The sequence below is a fragment of the Mercurialis annua genome, linkage group LG2 (assembly GCF_937616625.2).
Source record: "Mercurialis annua linkage group LG2, ddMerAnnu1.2, whole genome shotgun sequence".
Classification (NCBI taxonomy): domain Eukaryota; kingdom Viridiplantae; phylum Streptophyta; class Magnoliopsida; order Malpighiales; family Euphorbiaceae; genus Mercurialis; species Mercurialis annua.
The window spans coordinates 42,970,976-42,981,941 of record NC_065571.1 but is presented as its reverse complement, the minus strand read 5'-3'; positions in this window follow the sequence as shown (position 1 = coordinate 42,981,941).

Genomic DNA, 10,966 nt, shown 5'->3' with positions numbered 1-10,966 from the left:
ATGTAATGTTTGTGATTGTAACGTTTTTTTGTGAATATTGAAGAGTATAACAGTTATTTTGAATATGAATGAGCAAGCAGACGAAGGATCGCACAATGTTGATTACTACTTCCTTAAGAGAAACTCAAGAGTTTTAGTCCACTTGTCTGATTTAAGGAAATCCACTTGTCAAAACTTTTTGAGAGTTCAGGATTACAGTAGTATAGTATAGATAGATTACAAAACGGTTACTGAAGTATTATCTTTACAAACGGGTTATCATGTTAATGATGTGGACAAGAAAAATATATATAGTAAGATAGCCTTTTATGTAAAAAAAATAAAAAAATTCAGTAATCGTTTTGTAATAAAACTACAGTTCGATAACCATTTTATAACTTTTATAGTCCAGTAATCATTTTGTAAAAATACTATAGCTCGGTAACTGTTTTGAAACTTTTTATAATTTGAAAACTTTTTTGTAAAGAGATTATAGTTCGGTGACCTAAAAAATGTTTAACCCAAAAAAGATTATGAAAGAAGCTGGACTTTAGAAAAACAAATGACAACCCAAAAAAACAGAGCTAATAATAATCAATCAAATAATCCAGACTTTTAAAAACATCATTTCAAGTTTAGAGAGAACTCAGACTGTACTACTTGCAAAGTGAACCACACCCTTATTAATGTACAAGGAGAAGCTGTAGAATTACATCTCCTTCTAGAAGACTCTGCAATCTCCTTCTAGAAGCCTTTTCTATTTTCTGTTACAACGACATTATTCTTCTCCAACAATTCCCTGCCATCATTCTCTGTCATTTCTGTTATTCCTTCTGTCCTTTTGTTTTGCTGTACAGCTGAGCTGGCTAGGATTTTTTCTCTTTCTTTTCTTAGATAGCAAGTATCTGTGTATATAAATAGAAACCTTTGTAAAGCTTAATTCATTAGAAATATATTCAAGGATCATTACTGACCTTGTTATACCATTGTTTTGTTCATGGTATCAGAGCATCAAGATCAGGTGCCTGAATAAACCCTTTTACTATCATGGGTGATAGTGATAACCCAATTAACAGAACCAGTAATGGAGATCCTTTCCTCCTCCAAGGTTCAGATCATCCTGGAATGGTTCTGGTAACAGCACCATTAACAGGAATTAATTTTCTTACGTGGAGCAGATCAATGAAGATTGCTTTGGGAGCAAAAATGAAGCTGGGTTTTGTCAATGGAAAGATTCTTATCCCAGATGAAGAGAGCCAAGAATTTGAAGCATGGACCAGAGTTAACTACATGGTAACCTCCTGGATCTTAAACTCCATTTCAAAGGAGATAGTTGATGGTTTTCTCTATACAACTACTGCGAAAGAACTGTGGGATGAGATAGCAGAACGCTATGGTGAAAGTAATGGGCCTCTCTTGTACCAGCTTCAGAGAGAAATTTCCTCAGTTTCACAAGGAAATGAATCAGTTTCTACTTATTACACTAGGCTTAAACGCCTTTGGGATGAATTCGCTTGCTTAATGCCCTTACCAATCTGTTCATGTGGTGCAGCAAAGGCTGTTTCAGATCTGCACTCCATGAATAAACTGATGCAGTTCCTGATGGGTTTGAATGATTGTTATGACAATACCAAGAATCAGATCTTGGTCATGGAGCCTCTTCCCTCTGTTAATCGAGCATACTCTATGATGCTCAGTGTTGAAAAACAAAAAGAGGTTCACATCAATTTCAATGAACATGTAGAAGGTGCTGGGTTGATGGTTAAGACTCAAGGGGGTTTTCAGAAAAAGCCTTTCTTCTCTAAGTTTCTCAGCAAGAAGGACAAAGAGAAACAGTTATGTGAGCATTGCAAGCAGAAGGGACACTTGAAGGAATCTTGCTTTAAGCTTCATGGATATCCAGATTGGTTCAAAGAGCTGAAAGATCAACAAAAGAAAGGAGCATTAAAGGCTGCTGCTAACATGGTTGATAATCCTTTAGACTATGATTCTGAGGGAAAGGAGGAAGGAAAGAGGAACAGGCAAGATGACATTGCTAGTCTAGTACAGCAGGAAATACAAAGGCTAATGAAAGGGAAAGTGCTCACAGAAGGTAACTTCATGAACCTTGCTATGATGGATGGCTATGCAGGTAAAGAATCTCAGTTAAAATTTGCTTTAAGTATTGCATTAAGTACTGCTAATTTATCTGAAACTGGTGCCTGGATATTGGATACTGGAGCCACAAATCACATGACTGGAACAAAAAAACTTTTCAAACATCTTAAACCACCACACAAACCTACCCCTGTTTTCTTACCTGATGGCACTGTTAGGTATATTGATAGTATAGGTGACATAAACCTTGAAAACAAAATTACCTTGAAAGATGTACTTTACATACCAAGTTTTAAATTCAATCTAATCTCTGTTCATAAACTTGCTAAGACTGCTCAACTTGAATGCATTTTTACACCCACTGATTGCACCTTGCAGGACCTTCAGACTAAAACCATACTGGCCACAGGAAAAGCTTTAGGAAGCCTCTACATCTTGGATACTCTTAGTTCTAGGAATACAAAGTGTAATGTTTCAAAGGCTGTTTTAAATCCTGAAAGAAATGTTCTACCTTGTAATGCAGTTATCAATGAAAATATTTTATCTTCTAAACATGTTTTATGGCATAATCGTTTTGGACACTGTCCTATAAATGTTCTACAGCATGATGAATTTTTCCATAACCTGAACCTAAAGGATCTAATTGGATGTGAAATTTGTCATAAATCAAAGCAACATCGCCTGCCCTTTCAGATAAGTCAAACTACCACTAAAGAACCTTTCAAACTTATTCACTTAGACATTTGGGGCCCTTACAAACTTCAGTCCATTGAGGGAGCAAGATATGTTCTTACCATTGTAGATGATGCCTCCAGAGCCACCTGGACTTTTCTTATGGCTAATAAAGCTCTTACCACCTCCATATTTTCTCATTTCACCAAAATGATTCAAAACCAATATGAAAAAACTATTAAAACTGTTAGAAGTGACAATGGTACTGAATTCACAAGCTCAGAATTTCAAAAACTCCTAAATGAAAGAGGTATCACACATCAAAGGTCTTGTCCCTACACTCCACAACAAAATGGAGTTGTAGAGAGAAAACATAAGCATCTGCTACAAGTAGCTAGGGCCCTAATGTTCCAATCCTGTTTGCCAAAAAAATTCTGGGGTTGCTCAATACTCATGGCTACCCATATCATAAACAGAACACCTTCATCTATTTTACAATGGAAAACACCATATGAATTGTTACACAAAAATGCTCCTAACTACACAAATCTTAAAACTTTTGGCTGCCTATGTTTTATGACAAATATTCATCCAAATAGAGACAAATTTGATCAAAGAGCTTACAAATGTGTTTTTATTGGCCATAGTCCTGGTCAAAAAGGTTACAAAATTTACAACTTAGAAAATCACAAAATCTATGTTTCAAGACATGTGAAATTTTATGAATCTGTTTTTCCCTTTTCTGAAACTAAGAGTATCCATGATGAAAATCCTCTTCCTATTGCTATAGATGAAAGCCCTGATTTACCTTCACCTGAGAATACCACACCTGTTGAAAATGACTTAGAACAAACTTTTGAGCCCCCTAATTCACCTTCCATTCCCATAGTCAACATTGAACCTGCACCCACTAAACAAAGTACCAGAATCAAAACTAAACCTTCTTGGCTAAAAGACTATGTCACTAACCTCACTACTGTGCCAACTCTCAACCCTCAGATTAAAGTGAAAAATTTGACTCAATACACACCTAAGACTTTTCCTTTTTTACAAACCACAAACCTGTCACCACAATATGCATCTTTTTTGGCAAATGTATCTAATATGCAGGAACCAGTTTCATATAAACAAGCCAGTACTGATCAATCTTGGAGAATGGCTATGGAGAATGAATTACAGGCTTTGGAGAAAAATGACACTTGGGATTTGGTGGCATTACCAGCTGGAAAGAAAGCCATTGGTTGTAAATGGGTATTCAAGCTCAAACTTAAACCAGATGGCACTATAGACAGACATAAAGCCAGGCTAGTGGCCAAGGGCTTTCACCAACTGGAAGGAATTGATTACTTTGAAAGCTTCTCACCAGTAGCAAAGATTGTTACTGTCAGAATCTTTATTGCAATTGCTACTGCAAAGTCTTGGCCTATACATCAACTTGACATAAACAATGCTTTTTTGCATGGTTCTCTAGAAGAAGAAGTCTACATGACACTTCCTGAAGGATACTTTCATGCCAAAGATAATACTGTCTGCAAGTTAAAAAAGTCTCTATATGGTCTGAAGCAAGCATCAAGGCAATGGAATGCAGAATTCTGTGATAAAGTGAAAATTGCTGGCTTCAGGCAATCAGCATCTGACAACTGCTTGTTCATCAAACAAACTGCAGACATCTTCACAGTTCTCATTATTTATGTTGATGACATTCTGATTACTGGAACTTCAGAATCTGATATTGCTTTTGTGAAGAATTATCTGGATAAACAGTTCACCATCAAAGATCTTGGTCATGCAAAGTACTTTCTTGGGCTTGAAATAGCAAGAGGCTCACAAGGAACTGTGATTAATCAAAGAAAGTATTTGCTGGACATTCTTTCTGATGTTGGTTTGCTGGGTGCAAAACCTGCTACTACTCCCTTGCCTAAAGGTCTTAAGTTACAATCTGCTTCTGGCCCTCTTTTGTCAGAACCAGAAAAGTATAGGAGGCTTATTGGAAGGTTACTTTACTTAAACATCAGCAGACCAGACATAACTTATTCTGTCCAGCAACTTAGTCAATTTGTTAACTCACCCTGTGAAACACATTGGACTGCTGCTGTTCATCTCCTTAGATATCTTAAAGGGAGCCCTTCCCTTGGACTTCTTTATTCCAACAATAATGACCTGCAGCTACAGGCATTCAGTGATGCAGATTGGGGATCTTGTATGGATTCCAGGAGGTCCCTAACTGGCTTCTGTGTTTTCCTTGGTCCTTCACTCATTAGCTGGAAAACCAAGAAGCAGACTACAGTATCAAGATCTTCTGCAGAAGCAGAATATAGAAGCCTTGCAGCAACTGTTTGTGAGCTCCAATGGATTTCATATGTCCTCAAAGATTTCAACATTAATGTCCAGACTCCCATCCCACTCTGGTGTGACAACAGAGCAGCTCTTCATATAACAGCCAACCCAGTCTTCCATGAAAGAACCAAGCATCTGGATATTGATTGCCACTTGGTTAGAGATCAGTATAAGCAAGGTTTTATTCACCCTTCCTACATTCCTTCTCAACAGCAACCAGCAGACATTTTCACCAAGTCTCTGGCTGCTCCTCAGTTCAATCACTTATTGCTCAAGTTGGGATTGTTTGATGTCCACCAATCTCCAACTTGAAGGGGGGATGTAGAATTACATCTCCTTCTAGAAGACTCTGCAATCTCCTTCTAGAAGCCTTTTCTATTTTCTGTTACAACGACATTATTCTTCTCCAACAATTCCCTGCCATCATTCTCTGTCATTTCTGTTATTCCTTCTGTCCTTTTGTTTTGCTGTACAGCTGAGCTGGCTAGGATTTTTTCTCTTTCTTTTCTTAGATAGCAAGTATCTGTGTATATAAATAGAAACCTTTGTAAAGCTTAATTCATTAGAAATATATTCAAGGATCATTACTGACCTTGTTATACCATTGTTTTGTTCAGAAGCAATCCACAATAATCTGTTAAATCATGATTAAATACACATTCATTTCTTAGTTTTTGTTAATTTTAAATACTGAGAAACCAAATTGTCCCCCAAGAAGATTTGTTTTCCGCCTTCGCAAAGCAACACGATGAAAATAAAGGAAATATTCAAACAGCAACTCCACCTGTTAAGATGCAGTCATTAATTTATAGCTAGTAACCCCTTTAAAGAAAATACTCCCTCCGTCCCGTTTAAGAAGTCCCATATTCTATTTTGGGATGTCCCATTTAAAAAGTCTCATTACTATTTTTAGAATATTTTTCCATTGAATACCCCATTTTACCCTTATTTTATTTATCTTAAAAGAGTTTTATGGAAAATTCCACTATCATTAATAGGGGCAAAACATGAAAAAACATGAAAAGACAAGAATAATTAATGTTTTCTTAATCTGTGTGTAAAGTCAAATGGGACTTTTAAAGTGGGACGGAGGGAGTATATTTTTTGGTTCATAAAACTTGTCAATTTAGAATATCCAAAAAGCATCTAATTCTATTTTTTTTATATATATCCCTTATTAATTTATTGAAGGAAAACAAAAATACAAATAAAAATTCATAATCATAAATGTCAACAAGTTTTAAAAAAGATTAGTCTAGTAAAAAATGTTTAATTTAGACATATTTATACTTTGGAAAAATCTATTTTAAGATTCCTGTATTTTTCATTTTCTTTTTACTACGTCCCTAAGAGGTTTTTTTCTTTACTTGGTCCATGTACTTTCCATTTTTTTTCTTTACTACGTTCCTAAGGGGTATTTTTCTTTACTTGATTTTTATACTTTAAAAAATAGTTAATGAATTCCTTTTGTTACCAAAAGTGCGGAAGTATGGTGCACTTTCAAAGATCAAGTAAAACTGTTTTCGAAAGTATAAGAACTAAGTAAAGAGATAGAAATACTTCATAAAACTGTTTTTAAAAGTACAGAGACCAAATAAAGAAACAAAAATGCATAGGGATGAAGTAAAAAAATAAAAAATACGGGAACTTTAAGATAGGTTTAGCCCTTTTCTTAATTTGGGTGAGAATTAGCGACGAATTTTGCGAATGAACATGAAGTTTCGCGATAAAATAGACAATTCCCCCATGTAATTGGCGAATGTAATCACAAAAATAGTTCAACAACAAAACTATCGATGGAATTTTGATGGACTTATTTTTTATTGCTGATATTGGTATGCAATATTGGCGGAATAGGGTGCTACGAAGGTTCTTATTTTTGCGACAGTTTTATAAGCGAAGTATCGGTGGACGTCATGTTTGTCGGTAAATATGTTAGTATATTATGATGTTTTTCTAGTGCCATGATATACCAATGGATCTATATGTCACTATTTTGTTAAATGAAGAGCTATTGACCAGAATTTTTTTCCTGAAAACGTATGTATAACCAGGCCTAAAATGTCCATGTTGAAATACAATTATGCATAATTTGAAAGTTTTTTTAAAATAAAAAATAAGCAAAATCCGGCTGTCATGTGATAAAATAAACAAAATCTGGCTACTACGTATGCATTTGAATGGAAATTCTGTTGGTGCAGCGTAGGGTGCGGTTCTGGATCGTATATTTCAATGCAAAATTGAAATTCCAACAATTCGGATGTTGATCACATCAACAAAAACACTATGGACCATTGTATCATCTAATAATTAAAGCAAGCATCTAGGAATCAAAGAAAAATATAGAAGAATACTTATGTCGATTCTCCAACAATTCTTACAGTCCCAATAAAATTTGAACGTAGTTTTTATATTAAGTGGGAGTGAAATGGATTCAATAAATCTTTCACGATTTAAATAAATTATAAGTCCCGAGAGAATAAAAATTATATTTTTGTTCGTTTTATATTTTATGAAATTTTTGGATAAAGTTTCATAAAATTAGCTAGTTACTTTCCGTATTAGTTACGGAAGAATAATTAAGAAATTGGATTAAAGTGACGCGTAAGTCACTAGGGATTAGTTTGGCTTTTAGAAAACTATATAAACCTTTCATTTCATTTGAAATGAAGGAAACAAAAAGTCATTTCTTTAGTTTCTTTCGTTTTTTTCGCACAAATTCTAGGGTTAGTGTTTCCAATCAGATTTCTTGTTTCTAACTCAATTTTTTAAAAAACTTTGCTAGTATTCGATGTTATAACAGTTAATTAGAATTCAATTATTTATTATTTGGATTATATTTGAGTTTATAATGGTTATCGTATCGAATCAATCGAATTCAAATCGATTTTACATTCCGATTGCAAAATTGGATTGTTTGCGTTGTGTTTTAGTATTCACAGCGGGAAATATAGCTCGGAGCACGTTGGAACGGCCCAAGGAATGAACCCCAGGGGCACAACCGCTGTACGCATGCATAACATGTAAATGTTATGCGCTCTCACAGCTAAACTGTGTGGACGCACATCCATGCTGGCGACCGCACAGCTACACCGAAGGTGGGTCGGGCATTTTTTTCCCCATTTTGAACGGAGTGTTTAATATTTGATTCAATTGGACTTTGAAACGTTAACTAGGACGTTTAAAAGAGTTAAACGTGTATGTCTAGTGTGTCGATAGAGTCTACTCTTTAGAGTAATTCTTATTTGAATTATGTTTTAACAAGTGAATTCTAACTAGATCTGAAGGTCCAATGAGATGCAAGACCAAAGGAGTAAAGAGTGTTCAAGTTTTGTTTGGGGATAACGTGAGTTTGCATTTTATTTTTGAATATTTATGCCAAAATATTTTATAATCAAAATGTTTTTTTTTAAATCGCAATATATTGAGTTGATTTGAAACCGATATAAATCCATTGAAATATTCTACCCATTAAGTAGCAATAGGTTACGTGATCACCAGTGCTGATAATTTAGATTAAGTTTATGATTATCATAGACATACGCATGATTATGTTAAGTCATATGGCGATTAAAATGTTGACGGGCTAGATTTAACGGGTGATCCTAAGATGGTAGTAACATAGTTTATGGCCTAGATACCCAATACAGAATTAAGACGGCGGTGATTCAGTTCATGATCTAAATTATGTTTAAACTATGGTGTAATATTTTGTGGTTCATACTATAGTTTATCCATTAGGGAATTGGTGTTTAGGATTTCATGTAGATCGGTTGTCTGGCTGCATTATGTATGTTTTACATGTGAGTTCTGTTTCCATTAACGTTCCTAAGTAATTATGTAGACTCACTCAATATTGACCCCGTTGATATTTCCCTTTTATAAACAGATAGTGTTTGACGTGACCAAACTTCCAGTCCTTTATTCGAAAGTTGTTTTTGTGTAATGTCACTCTAAAGTTGCGTAATAGTTCAGTTTATGCAACAGTAGTTGATTTTAAATGGTTTACTCTGATGTGAAACTATTGTTTTGTGTATTTTGTTTTGAATGCTGTGTAGTTTTTCAAAGTGATTTTGCTAGTTATTTATAAAGTGAAACTGGTTTTGTGAGAAAGCTATATGTTTGTACAAAAATATGGTTTTATATAGTTGATAATGTATTCAGGCAGGGCTATTATGTTTTATGGAATTTATGTCTACGCCTACAATCACAGTGTTTTGATTATATTTTCAGAAAAGGTTTTCAAATACTTATGAAAAAAGGTTGAGACCTTTTTACGGTTTCAAAATACAAAAAAGTTATAGAGGTTTCTAGGCTTGCTACTAAATTTTGAACTACCATTCCAATTGCCTAGCGCCGGTCTCGACTCATCAAATTGGGTCATGACGAAGTTGGTATCAGATTAATGGTTTAGCATTATATATAATGTAATTGACACATAGGATTCGAGTCATATCTTTGATACGTATTCGTTTGTGTTTGAAAACTTTCAGCTTTTTTTTAGGTTGTGAGTCTGTGTTATGTTTGCCATGAGATGTATGCTAAAATGAGCATATGTATTTGTTGAGCTCGTGTTTGTTGTGTATATTTGTTTGATAGTGGCGTGGTTTGATGTGGTTAGGATGGATGACCAAAGACAAACACGTGCTCAAGATGCTATAGAAATATATGAAGAAGATGGCCAAGATGAATCATCTGTTCATGGAGGACATAATGCGCTGGTCCAAGCGGCAGGTAGAGATTGTGGTAGGGGCCGAGGTAGAGCTAGAGGTCAAGCTGAGGGGGGGTACAGGATCTAGTTCAAGGTATGTAGTTTTAATTAAACTTCGAGGGCAAATTTTTATAAGGTGGGTAGAATGTAAAACCCCGAAAATTTTGGGTTAATAATTAAGCCATGTACTGTGACTTTATAGGAACGAGAGTACGTAAATTAAATTTAATTATGAATTTAATTTATAAGTGTCCTAAAAAATTATATCATAATTATAGGAGTTTAAATGAATTTGAGAATTTAAATTTCAATAAACATAATTAATCAGGAATAAAGAAATGCTTATAAATTAAAATAAAACAATTCCTAAGTCTTGAGTTAATATTTTTGAGGTAAATATTCACGAAATAATTCTAGGAAGTTATCGTCAAATTTTTATAAAATTTGGACGTAGTTTTTTTTTATTAAGTTAGACTGATATAGACCTAATAAATCTTAACAAATTTATTAAAAATAAAATATAAGTTCTGAGAGAATAAAAATTATATTTTTATTTGTTATATATTTTATGAAGTTTTTGGGTAAAGTTTCATAAAATTAAGAGTTAGTTTCCATATTAGATACGGAAGAACTATTAAGAAATTGGGTTTAAGTGACGCCTAAATCCCTAATTTGGCCCAAATTGTATAAAACTTTCATTTCATTTGAAATGAAGGAAAGAATCTCATTTCTTCAGTTCCTTTCTTTTTCTTCGCACAAATTCTAGGGTTAGCATTTGCGATTCGATTTCTCGTTTCTAACTCAAATTTGTTCGAGAATCCGCTAGTATTCGAGGTAATAATCGTTCATTTGAATTCGGTTATTTATTATTTGGATTATACTTGAGTTTATAATGGTTATCGAATCAAATTTATCGAATTGGAATCGTTTTACGTTACGATTGCGAAATTGGATTGTTACGATTGTGTTTTAGCATCCGGAGCGGGAAAAATAGGTCGAGCCACGTCGAAATGGCCCGGAGAATAAACCTTGGACTGTGCAAGCGGCACAGCCGCTGTGCGCTCACACATCTAAACTGTGTAGACACATAGTCGTGTTGTGCGACCGCATAGCGACACCAAAGGCAGGTCGGTCGTTTTTTGCCCCATTTCGAACGGAGTGTTAGATTTT